The 13,835-nt window shown below is 39.2% G+C and overlaps 2 pseudogenes; one reads left to right on the top strand and one right to left on the bottom strand.

The window, feature by feature from the left end:
- Window positions 1-5,137: 5,137 nt before the first annotated feature.
- Window positions 5,138-10,406, top strand: LOC113457431 (annotated as a pseudogene).
- A 2,277-nt stretch (window positions 10,407-12,683) lies between these two features.
- On the bottom strand, window positions 12,684-13,292 carry LOC101981207 (annotated as a pseudogene).
- Between the last annotated feature and the right edge of the window lie 543 nt (window positions 13,293-13,835).

Raw genomic sequence — 13,835 nt, forward strand, 5'->3', positions numbered from 1 at the left:
CTGCCCTGTGGAAAGTCCAAGGTCCTCCCCCCTCCGTCCATGTCTAGGAAGGTGAACATCCAAACTGGCTAGGCTCCCACAAAGCCAGAACATGAAGTTTTATATATAGCTCCTGGTGGTAACAATTCTAGGGTACAGTGTGACCATGGCAGTTAATTGGTGGTTTTGTTATTGGGAAGAAGGTACTTGGAGAAGAAAACACAGGAACTCGGAGGACTGAAATTTTGGTGGGTGGTGAGTTCCTGGACTCAGAGATGACAAAGGACAGAGGTAGGTGGCAGGATGAATGAGATGGTATGGGGAAATTGAAATAGCCTCTTATTCATCTTAATGTATACTGCACACTTTCCCCCTGGAGCCCTTTGTGTGCATGCATACCTCCCTTTCCCTCTCCCCCTCCCTCTCTTCCTCCTCGCTGTGTCATCAAATCTACCCAGGTTATAGCTACTGGGGATAAGCACAATGCCTGCTCTTGCCCCACTCCATCCTCCAGGGACTTATGTATTTGCTTCACATCTTTGTTACTGGGTTCCTACTCCAAATTGTTAATTAACGGGAGTAAAAAAGTATCACAGACACATGGCACATTGAGAACAGTGCATTGGGATATGTACCTCAGGATTTTGGCAATTTTTGTATGAAAATTGAAGGAGTACTTTGAGAAGGGGGCCGATGAAGGAAATGGTCAGCCTCCAATGCACAAGGAGCCAGATTGGAGCAGAGAAAAAGATAGAAGAAAAAGAAAATTCCTTAAGTGTAGAAAGAGTGCCAGAAAAGACAAGGTGGAGATTTGGTGAGGGAGAGAGCAGTAGGGGGCTGTAGTGAAAGAAGCGCCCATAGTAGAAGTTGGAAATGTTGCCTCCAAATGTGTAAACATGTTCTGCTTTTTGTACCACCTTTGGATGACATGCAAAAGAAAAGCAGTTCTCCGGGGATGGGGTAGATCAAGGATACTGTTTGTATCCAGGAGCTGAATGCCTGGATATGTTCTTTCTCTGTGAGAGGTTTGCTTTCAGCAAGCAGCTTGCAGCCCTGTGCATTGCACATTAATAAATTCAATAGATCCAGTCCATGGCATACGGTATTTTGAAAAAGCTGACCATATGTAAAATGAGTTAGGGACTACTAGTTATCACTAATAAGTGGGTGACCTGTCTTCAGGGTAGCAATGCTCACATACAGGAAAACAAATTAATATTGCATGACTGCAGTATTCTATTTGGAGGAACAAATTCATGGCAGGATTCCTTTAGAATTTCAAACCAAATTGCATGTTTAATGATTTCATTTACTGGAAAAAAATGTGTTTGGAATGAGTTGTTGTTGCTGGCTTTTTTAAGATATATCTTTTGTAAAGAAATCTTTTTACATGAAGTAAGCTCAGTGTGCTCCTCTCTCCTCTACTCTCTTTTATGGTTATATATTACAACAAAATCTTCCAGGGAATGTCATATGGCACTTGAAAGCATAGAACAGAGTCAGGGTTCGTAAGAATCTAGCTTCATCATCTACCAGCCACTGACCCATGACAGGACATTTTACCTTTCTATGCTTTGTTTTCTTCATCTATAAAATGAACATAATAATGCTGTATAATTCAGAGTACTACGATGAGCATTAAATTAATTAATGCTTGCGAAATACTGAGAGCAGAAGGTACTAGATGTGTGCTAAACAAAATTAGGGCAAGCAAGGGCAGAAATTATGGATCCCTTTTCTAGTCCTCTCTAACTTAAATTAAGATGTTCCATTCATTTATTTGTCTTCCGTTCTTCAGATTTCCCTGGAGCAGATAGTAAATAATTAGTTGCACAGATGCATTAAAACTGACTATGGTGGGGGAAATAATATGGCGGACATTAGTAATGGCTATTTTTTTTACTTGTTCCAGTACACATTTTCCCTGTATTTAAAAGTACTGTTTAAGAGCAAGAGCAGGCAGGCATTCTGCTGTATGGAGGCAGAACAGCAGGATTCTGATGTCAGGGGCGATGTGAGGATAGCTGAAAGATCTGAGCTTGTTCAGCAGGAGCATTCCCTGGGGCTTGCTGTGTCTCCTTTCCCTGACATTGATGCATAGTGACTGCCCTCCCCTCTCCTCCCTAGCCAGGGGTAACTGTTTGGGCCTGAGTGTTTTGGGGCCTGTGGAGGTCTTGATGTCAACACGTTTCTACAATGAATCTGAGCATCACAAGAATAAAATGGAAAGAAAAAAAGCAACTCAACAGAAGGAGACAAATAACTCAGTGTAGAAATGGGCAAAGAATCAGCTATTTCTCTAAAGAAGATATACGAATGGCCAATAAACACATGACAAAATGCTCAGAGTCATTAGTCATCAGACAAGTGGGATTTCAGACCATGAGAAAAATTCTTCACACTTGCTGGGATGCCTGTGTTCAAAAAGACAGACAAGAGCAAGTGTTTGGTAAGAAGGTGGGGAAGCTGGCACCCTCATATACTTTTGGCAAAGATATGAAATGGTGAAGCCACTTTGGAAAACGGTTTGGCATTTCCTCAAAATGTTAATCAGTTACCAAGATAAACCAACAATCCCACATCTAGGTATACTTCTGAAAGAAATGATAAATTATGTTCACACAGAAAATGTATACATCAATGTTCATAAGCATTATTCTTAAATAGTTCAAAGGTGGAAATAATACAAACATGTATCAATGGGTAGCTCTAAAATACAGTATGTCATACATATACATTGAAATAGTATGTGGCCATAAAAAGAAATGTGGTACTGACGTATGTTTCCTCAAGGTTGGACTTTGCATACACTATTCTAAGTGAAAGAAATTATATGCAAGGGGAACATATTATATCATTCCATTAATATAAAGCTTATAGATTAAGCAATTCCTTAAAGATAAGCAGTTGCTCGATGGGAAGATTGTTGGAGAAATGGAGAGTAATGGGCTAATGGATTAAGAATTTCTTTTGGGGACGATGAAAAGATTCTGAAGTTGATTGTGGTGATGGTGGCATGATTCTGTAAATATACTAAAAATCACAGGGTTGTATAACATAAAAGGATCACTCTTATGTCAATAGTATAATAATTAAAAAATAAAATTATCAATCAGGAAGAGAAACATCACATATGATTAGATTTGTGTCAAGATAATATCCATAACTTATAAAACAAAGCTCTAACCAGCTTGTTTCTTGTTATTGTTAATCTGGTGTCTATTAAAAGCTAGCAGAAATTCAGGTAAGTCTATATTTTATTCTCCTTCCAGGCAGAGAGGTAAACATCTAAGGGTGTGGATTTTAAAATTCACCACTCTCAATTTTAATATTCCCGCATGATTAGATTATAAAGTCCTCTCAAGGCAGAGGAATATGAAAATGAAATAATAAGTGTATGAGGTGCACTTAAGGTAGGGAATTCCTCATGAGATACTTCATAGGTTGCTGCTACTAGGGAATTTCACTGCAGAAAAGTTAACCTGTTGCTAGGCAACACTGCAGCTTGAATTGAATTCATGGTGATCAGAATGCCTCACATAAACTCACGATTCATATTCCTATCTCCAATAAGAACAGTGCAGATTAAAAATATTCTTCAAATTGAAGGGGGCTATAATCGCAGTGCTAAAGCAAAAACCAGGAGTTAGTCATATATCCCCCATTTAAACAGCCTTATTACAATTTCTCTATGTTTTTTAGATTCTTATTATTCACAGTCATATATTTTACAGGATTATAATTGTAATGCACATACCACCTAAACAATTTCTTCCTTTATTACAAGAAAATCGTTACATATTCCTAAAGGTTGCCTAATGATTATTTTAAATGTTCACATAAGATCTCTTTTAGTTGATGTTTTATAGCTTGCTAATTTTGTTTTATCAGTGGACACTTCTATTCTATTCTATTTTAACTCACTTATAGAAAATTCAAGAGCACATGGCTTCTTCGGAAAGAATGTATAATACAGGGGCTTGATGAGTTAAGTACCACTGTTTGACGACTATATTTAACTAGTACCCCCCACCCACCGTTTTTATAGCTGTTTGCAAATGACTTCATTTCTCCAAAGGGGAGCATTGTCTCAATGCTTGGATGAATGTTAAAGCTTCCTACGTGCCTGGCAAAGGCTCTGATGGAAACTTTGAATGTTGGAGTTTGCTGGTTGCATGGAATGGGGCTGGGAGAATTAGCAAACTTATTTAAAAAAGCATCCACAGGAAAGAAAGAGGAATTCCCTCAACTAAAAGAAATGGGCCTCCCTCCCACAAGAAGTTAACATGCAAAAAAAAAAAGTAGTCAAATGCAGAACCTGTGTATTTCAGAAGAGTTAAGTTAAAAATGATTAAGAAAGTAAAAGGAAGGTTGTCTTCTGTTGCAAGATTGTTCGAATTGCTAATCAGAGGGCGCAAAATTTGTGCAAGATTGGAGCTTTCTGGATAAATATTATAAGTTCTAACTGCCTCGTTTCCTTGCCTCACTGGGAAAAAAGGTACAGATTGCAGTTTTAATAAGAATACCAACTATTTCATATAAGTCAGAGTGTTGTGGATTTTAAACACGTACCTTCAATTATTGCCATTGTCAAGACTTTCAAAAACAAACCATGTAGAAAAACTGAAATAGTTTTCTCAAGTTCAAACAAAACAAAACTGGAAATCCCCAGCCAGAGTGCATGGGTTCTTTTTTAATAAATCTCTTATATCAGAAAGGCAATGCATTCCTGTTGTCAAAAAACCTGAGCTCTTATCCCTTTGGCCTTTACCTTTCAAAACTGAAATGTTGCAAATTGATTCTGAGATGGGAAGTCCTGCTAATGTCAGTTGAATGCTTACCCTGGAAATGTTTTTTTGCCATTTCAAACAGTAAAAGCCTCTATAGGCTTTTCTTCTGATTCAGCAGCAACCTGCTTAGCATTAAGAAAGGGCAAGCCAGACTCCTGAGTCCGGTAATTATGGCTGGGCTCTTGGATATTCTCTTTGGGAGATAACAGGGTCAGGTCTTCCCATATTATACAGAGCCAGGAGGTGCTGGCTGTCTGGCTGATTTCTGAATTTGGAAAGTAGTTCAGCTCGGAACACTTTCGAAGCTTAAAGTAAAGGCATGCCTCTTGCCAAAAGGAGAGTGCTTTAAAAAGAAACTGACCTCGAATATGGCTCTCACCAAAGCATCTGTAGAGATCTTCAAGCAGGAGGCCATATTAATCATTCATGATCATGAAGATGCTGTACGACCCATAGCAAATTCTTCTACCAAAGGAACTAAAACATCTTAGGGTTTGAGATGCAAGTGGCTGCTCAAAGAAATTGAACAAGAATTTCATGGCTAGTTAGAAGTGTTTGCCACCCATTTTTACTTTGATTTTTTTTCCCCAGTTTGCTTTATTGAGATGCAGTTTACCCTTTTTAATGTGGCCACTGCTGTGCACCTTGACAAACATAGACAGTCATGTAACTGGCACTGCATTTAAGATGGAGAACATGGCCGCCATTCTCCAAAGTCGTCTCACGCCTTTCAGATTCAGCCCTTTCCACCTCCCCTCTCATCCCTGGCAATCGCCGATCTGTTTTCTGTCTAGGCAGCCTCGCATTTTCCAGAATGTCATATAAATGGGACCACACAGGGTATAGCCTCCAGAGTCTGATTTCCTTGACTGAGCATCAAGTATTTGAGATTCATCCATGTTTTGTACATCTGTAGTTTGCTTTTTTTATTTGTGTAACATTATCTTATGGTATGATTACAACACGGTCTTTTTACCTGCTTGCTAGCTGGTGGAGATTTGGATGTTTCAATTTTACTATTATTTTCCTTCTTCCCCATAGTGTATAGTGTACAGAGTGATTTATACTCAGTTTCTCCACATTTTACAATACTTTTATTCTCCTTTTTCTGATAATCAGTGAATGCTACAGAAAGTTGAAATGGCCTGTGAAATTTACTAGTTGAGGCTACATATTTGAATGTCATTGTCTTAGAATAGCTTTTTTATCTACTATATCATGCCATGTCTGGCATGCAGGGAATATTGTTGATTAAAGACCTACCTCTATCTACTGAACATTAATGTTATACTGTTTAACAGAATTTGGAGGGAGAAAATAGAGACTATTTTTTTAAAAAATGAGGATCCTAATTGTGTTAATGCATATGGTATCAAGAAAATCACTTTTGGACTTAGCCTTGGATACATTGCCTAGCTAGCTCTTTCCACGATTAATTCTGTGCCCTGGGAGAAGCCCTTAACTTTTCTGAGCCTCTATTTCTTCATGAAGTCATTGCTTTCTATTGTATTGATCTCTGAGCCTTGTAATGAGGAAGCTGTGTGTCCCCAGTGCATCTCATACAGCAGCAGGGGCAGGCTAATCACGTCCTTTTGAGATTTTGCTTCTTTCCCTAGTGCATGAACATATCCATACAACAGGCACATAGCATATGCATACCTTTGTCTAACCAATGCTGGGAGAAAGTGCTAGCAAATTATGCAAGGAGGGATCAAGCCTGTGACTGGAGAGAGGACAGAATGAACCCAGAGCACTAGAGGTACCATTTTCAGAACTACAGGACAGACTGTGAAAGCCTTTCCCACCAGAGACCTCTTGGGCCTCCTCTCATGCCTAATCCCGTCTGGATGAGAGGAAGCTGTGTGGCTGACATATTAGGCTTCTTTACGTTATTTATTTACTGTCTGTTTCCTGCTGAAGGAGATTAGAGCCTGATCTTAGGTGAAATCGGGAAAGACTCCGTTAGTATGGTATTATTTTTGTGCTTACAATGACTTGTCCTTCTGGGTCTGGGAAAGAAAGGTATTTAAAGCTTTGTGACTCAAGGTTTGGATATGGCTTGGGGGAAGACCTTTTCCCTACAATGTGGGAAGTCTGGGTTTACTCTCCATGATCATAAAACCAACTAACCAACCAAACATTAAAAAGCCCTATCTCTTTACTCAGACCTCCCTTCTCTACCATCAAAACTGTTCAGTTTAATCATTAGAAAAAATCAATAATGTAATTGACAAGAATTTTTCAGTTCCTGTACATAAATTCTAATAGTAACTAAGAGTTTAAGTTGCAGACTCTGTGAGACCACTTAAATATTTTACCAACAGATCCTTGTATAGGAAAAGAATGCCCGTGGCAGAATTTCAGTGGTATTTTGTAGTAGGAAGAACTCTGGAATAGGTACCTGGGCTCTTTCATTTGTGTTTTGAGCAAGTCTAGGACCTGAGGCAAATACCGTCTATGTAAGTGTATAAAACACCCCTATATCTGTCGTGTCTCTTTTCTGGCTCTTTTTGGAGCATTTCATATCACTCTGAATGCTAGTCACTAGTCAACTCCTTCTTAAGACCAAGTCCTCTTTATTCTAGTAGCCAAATTCACATAGTCTGTGGTATTTAAAAAAAAAACTATGGTGATGACTCCCTTGTAGGAACTCAGTTCTGTTCTTTGTTCTATATGGAAGCTTGATCTTAGGGAACACATTCGTCATCATTTTTGGCCTTTCTTCTGTATAGTGGTTGAAACACTGGTCATGGTGAGAAAACACTGGTCTTTCTTCTATTATTCATCCCCTGTGACTCAGAGTCCAAAGGAGCATTTTACTCATCGCCTTGCCAAAGGAGCAAGGTTAGTGACTCACTGCAGGAAGAAAATCAAAACTGTATATTGACATACCAGAGAAACTTAGCATTTTTTTTTAAATGGAAGATTGGAGGAATACATTTTTTCACAAGTCTGTGCTAATAGTTTTGAGATTTATGTTTGAAAAATAATGACTTTGGGAAGCAAGATCAGTTTTCTCCTGTACATTTTTTTCTGTATAATAAATCCTGTCCCTTTGAATAGAATGTAATCTAATACATTAAAAAGTCCCGAGGCTTTTATTTTAAAGGCAGCGATATTGCTACAGGCAAAGTAATTATACCCATTATCTCCTCAAAATGTCAGCGGAGCTTTGGCATCAAAATCCCAGAGGAATCCCAAATTGCCTAACTACTTTGAAAATTTTAAGAAATGTATTCTTGGACGGGAAGAAAGGTACTTAAGAGACAAGGAACTCTGAAGTCTATATCATACAAAAAGTCACAATAGCTCATACTTCTTTTTCAAAATTCATTCTTATGTTGCTTTGGGACTTTGTTTTTACAGCATGCCTTCTATAGTTTGCAAACAATTAACAAAATCCTTGAATTTCTAGAGCAAACCGTTATTTGAGCTGTGTGATTGAAAGCACCACTTCTTACCAGTCCATAATCACAGCGATTACCCCTTTAGCAATAATAAAGTGAACATGTCATAACAATGGAATGTTTCTTTTTTAACAGGAAATAGGTATAAAGTAATATACTACAGCTGAAACAGTTAAAACCGAGGTGAGGAAGAAAAATTATTAATTTTAAAATTCCTAAGAATTTAGCTAAATATCATGGTGGATATGTGGCAGAGAGAATCTCAGCACTGAAAATTCCATAGTTTATATCTTTCTCTGCCCTAGGCAAATCGAGATGGTAGTTTACCCTAAATAAAGTTAAATTGCCTCATAAACTCCCACTCCCAAGGAAACTAGTCTTCTAGAGGAGTTGATATAGATCTGTGCAATGAAAAGCTAATAACCAAATTAAATAATAGTGCTGATAACATACACATATTGCATATAAATTACTAGTTTTTCAAAGTACTGAATCGAAGGGCTAGAAAGATGGCTCAGTAGTTAAGAGCATAAGCTTCCCTTGCAGAGGATAAGTCCAACTCCTATCACCCATCTTGGGCAGCTCACAACTCCCTGTAACTCTCATTCCAGGGAATCAAGCATCTTCTGGCCTCAGGTCTCTCCACACCCACATGCAGATATATATACATACATATATATATACATATATACCATATACACATATACATAATTAAAAATAATTCCCTTTCAAAGTATTGGGCCATGGAGATATAGTTCAGGAACTGGATATTTGTTATGCATTAAGGTAGTTATTGTATGAGTAAGTCTTTGCCAAAAAACTGTACTTAGACAAGCTTTCAGGTTTCTTAGCGCAGGTAAATAGTTAACCTTGAATTAAGACTCAGATCTTGGTCAAGTCTACACCCACCTGAGAGCCCAGGCCTCTGGCAACCAGGCTGCTGCAAGTCCATACCTGCCAACAGTTTAGTCTTGATGATGCAATATCCCTGCAGCTTGTTGTGGACAACGGTTTTGGCATGTGCAAAACCAGCTTCATGGGTGACAAGGCTCCCTGGGCCAACTTCTTCTGCAATGTTGGCTGCCTGAGACACCTGCTCGTGATGGTGAGCTGGAGTCAGAAAGACTCCTACCTAACTCCAGAACACAGAAGCATTATCATCCTGCAGCACCCCATTTAGCACAGCACTGTCACCAACTGGGAGGATATGGAGAAGACCTTGGACCACATCTACAACAATCTGCATGTGGCGCCAGAAGAGCATTCCATGCTGCCTACTGAGGCCCCCTTGAGCCTCAAGTCAACTGGGAAAAGACAACCCAGAATATGTTTGAGACCTTCAACACTCCAGCCATGTATGTAGTAGTCTAAGCTATGCTGTCCCTGTTTACCTCGGGTTGTGGCACCTTGAATTGTGATGGACTCCAGAGACAGGGCTTTATACACTGTACCCATCTATGAGGTACAATGAGGGCTAAGCTCTCCCCCATGGAATCCTGCATCTGAACTTGACTGACTATGACCTCACAGATTACCTCATGGAGATTCTGACTGAGCCTGGCTACAGTTTCACCATCACAGACAGTGGGAAGTGGGGCTTGACATCTAGGAGAAGCTGTGCTCTGTTGCTGTAGACTTCGAGCAAGAGATGGCCTCTTACTCCCTGGAGTAGAACAACTAGCTGCCTGATGGCCAAGTCATCACTATTGGCAACTCGTGGTTCTGTTGCCTTGAGGCTCTCTTCTAGCCTTCCTTCCTGGATATGGAATCCTGTGCAGCCACAAAACTACATTCAGTTCCATCATGAAGTGTGATATCAACATCCACAAAGACCTCAATGCCAACAAAGTTCTGTCCTGTAGCGTCACCATGTACGCAGACATCTCTGACTGACCAGATACAGAAGGAGATCATTCCTCTGCCTCCCAGCACCACGAAGCCCAAGTACTAAGTAAATGATGGCTCTGTCTTGTTCTCAGTATCCTCCTTCTAGCAGATATAGATCAGCAAGCAGGAGCAGGGTGAGTCGGGGGCCCCTCCACCAGGTACACTGAATGATTCTAGGCAGACTGCTACTAAGCCCTGCTTTACACCCTTTCTTGACAAACCTAATTTGCATAGAAAGAGCCTGCGGGGTGGAGGAAGAGAAGAAGCGGGGAAGAAAGGAATGGAGAGACATGATTGGCATGGATTTATTTTTTTAATTAAAAAGTGTGCTGTTTGTTTTTGAACTTCTGAATGAGGGTTTAAAAAGTGATCCGCTGAAGGTGACAGTAGTAGATTGGAGCAAACATCCCCCCCCAATTCTACAGTGTATCTGAGGACATTGATTGTTTTTGTTTGTTTATTTTAATAGTTATTCCAAATATCCCTAAAATACCCGGCTATAGAAAGTTCCTCACCCTCCTAAAAAGCCTCCCCTGACTCAAGAAAGGAGGATGGCCCAATCTACGTTCTGTGTCTGCTCACAGGAGGTGACATTGTGTACATTATACACTGCAGAAAAAATTTCTAAAATCTTCTGCCTTAATAGATTTTTATTTTTGTTTTTGTTTTTGAGTGGTCAGCTATCGTGGTCCCCTTTTGTGTTCCCAACTTGACGCAGGAAGGCTGTTGGTCTCCCTGAGAGTGGGTTGAGGTGTTAAGGCAGTCAGGGCTTGCCTGTCCCCTGACTTCAGATCAGCTGAATAAAAGTGCACATCTTAAAAACAAATGGAAACCTGAGGACTTTTGGATTTTGAAACTCTCAGTATGTTGATAGTCGCAGGAGAATTTGGTGATTCCAATGTGAGCTCCTCTTCACACACAGCTCTCCCCGGGAGCCTGGCAAGAGGCCCGCGCAGCATCCTAGAGTGCCACACGACTAGAGCTTGGAGGAAGATTCATCCTTTCTGGCTTCCGGCCCAGAGCTGATGAAGTAATGGCATCTCACGGTTTAAAGCCGTTGATGAAGGTTTGAGGAAAAGAAAGCTCTTTTGTGCTATGTTCTTTTTTTTTTTTCTTTCTCCTCCAAGCCGCTTGGTTGGCATCTTCATCTGTCTAGTTCATAGCATCATCAGAGGGCTGAGCCTGTCCATCTGTTAAACTGGTCTTGCATTCATCAGTCATGTCTTCCTTGGTTTTAACCTGTCATCCCGTTTATAGGTCTGGTTCTGCTTTCAGGTTAATAGTTGCCAAATATGAAGTCTGTGACATTCTGGATGAGCATAATATTAAAATTGTTGATGTGCTAATCACACCATAGGTTCTGAAATAGGCCAAGAATCTGTATTGTGGTTATTTTTCACTATGAAGTTTAAGGCACTCTGCTCTAGGGCGAGGTACCATTTCGTTTTCATTGTATCCAGTCACTGTACATGGTCCTTTGCTATATAAGGGTACTTGCACACTATTGTAAGTTGTATAATGAGCACATTCTACCTCTTTCCCTGCATGCTGGTCTCATCTATTTTCTCAGACAGCTTTGCTTATACTTTAATATCATATATAAATACCTAATTTTATGAATCTATATAAAATCAAGAACTACAAATGAGAGAAAATATATAACTATTTTTCTGAGATTGGCTTAAGTTACTTAACATGACTATCTCCCTCCAATTGCATCTAATTTTTTCCTGAAAAGGACATAAGTTCATCCTTCTTTCTGATCAAAAACTGTTCCATTGTGTATATATATATATATATATATATATATATATATATATATACAATATATATACAATACAATATACATATATTATATATATTGTATAATATACATATATATAATATATATAATATACAATATATAACTTTTATACACTCCTTTGTTGGTTTCTAGTTTGGTTCCATAACTTAGCTATTGTCAACAATGCTGCAGTAAACATTGATACACAGGAATGAATTGTTCTTAACAACTGAATAACAGTTTATTGCATAATTCTACCTTATTTTCATTACTCATTCATCAGTTAATGGATATCTAGGTTATTTGTAATTTTTGGCTATTATGAATAGAGAGAGCATCAGTGAACATGGATGAGCAAGTGTCTCTGTAGTAGGATATAAAGTCCTTTGGTTATATGTCTAAGAGTGGTATAGCTGAATCTTGAGGTAGATTGATTCCCATCTTTCTGAGAAATCTCCACAATAATTTCCATAGCAACAGTACCAATTTTCACTCCCAACACAGTGAAGAGTGTTCTCTTACCCCACATCCTTGCCAGTATGAGCTGTCATTTGTTTTATTGATCTTGGACATTCTGACTGGTGTAATATGAAATCTCAAAGTAGTTTTAATTTGTATTTCCCTGGTGACTAAGTATATTGAACATTTAAAAAATGTTTCTGATCCATTTGTATTTCATTTTTAAAGAACTCTTTTTAGTTCCATGACACAGTTTTAAATTGTTTTGTTTTGTTTTTTTTGTTTCCTTGATGTTTAGGGGTTTGATTTTCTTGGTTTGGGTTCTTGTTATTTATTGATTGATTAAGGGTCTCCTTGTGTAGCTCTGGCTAGTCTTTTTTCTTCACATTTATTAAAGACCATCATTTATTGTTTATAAAAATTGCCCCAATATACAGAAAAAATTTCTAATTATGGTAACTAAAAATTCCCACCTGCTCATGTCCACAATATCCAATCTAGATTGGTTTAATCTTGAAATGTAATCCAATAAGGCTGAAGACTAAACACTTCAGGTCCTGGACAAGATAATAAAACACTCGTAAGCCTTCTGGATCCTTAGACTGGTTGACATCAATAAGGGAACCAATTTTTGAGGTTGTAAAAGAAATGTTTTCATCGCCAATGACAATTTCAAGCTCCTGCCAGCCTACTCGGTCAGGAGGGGGCCACAGAGCATCGTCTTCCTTGGTGATCTCACTGTCATCAATGCTTCTCTTCAATTACTCCATCACACTTTTATATATATAAGCCTCCTTTCTGATCATGACATCATTCTTGTAATTGCTGTTGTTGGCATATCACAGTTTTTCATCAGGTCGGAATTCAAACTCCAGGAACTCATGACCAAACTTGCCTTTGTGACCCACGTAGTAACGCAGGTAAAAGTCACTCTCCATAGTTCACAAGGGAAATCAAAACCGAACTTTAGGAACAGATCACACTACTATGATCCTCTGGCTAATCTTGAACTCACCATGTAGACTAGGCTGGTCTCAAACTCAGGGATCCACTGCTTAAGGATACCGGGATTTAAAGCTTGTACCACTAAACTGGACCAGGAAATGATAAGCAGGCTACAATCGACAACCCCAGAGAAGCTAGGTAAAAAGGAGGACCCTAAGAAGGACAGGAGGGCCCAGGAAGAGGAAATATTTAAGATCTCCTGGGTAAATTGGGATCAGGGGTAGAAGGGAGGGGATGCAGGTTGGGAACATGAGAGATTGAAGTGGCAAAGTTGGGAGAGGGACAGAGAGGAGATCAAGGAAAGAGATATCTTGATAGAGGGAGCCATTATGGGGTTAGGGAGAAACCTGGTACAAAGGAAATTCTTAGGAATCCACAAGAATGACCACAACTAAGACTCCTAGCAACAGTGGACAGGGTGCCTGAATTGGCCATCTCCTGTAATCAGATTAGTGACTACCTTAATTCTCATCATAGAACCTACACCCAGTAACTGATGGAAGCAGAGGCAGTGATCCACAGCCA

The sequence above is a fragment of the Microtus ochrogaster genome, chromosome X (assembly GCF_000317375.1).
Source record: "Microtus ochrogaster isolate Prairie Vole_2 chromosome X, MicOch1.0, whole genome shotgun sequence".
NCBI lineage: Eukaryota > Metazoa > Chordata > Mammalia > Rodentia > Cricetidae > Microtus > Microtus ochrogaster.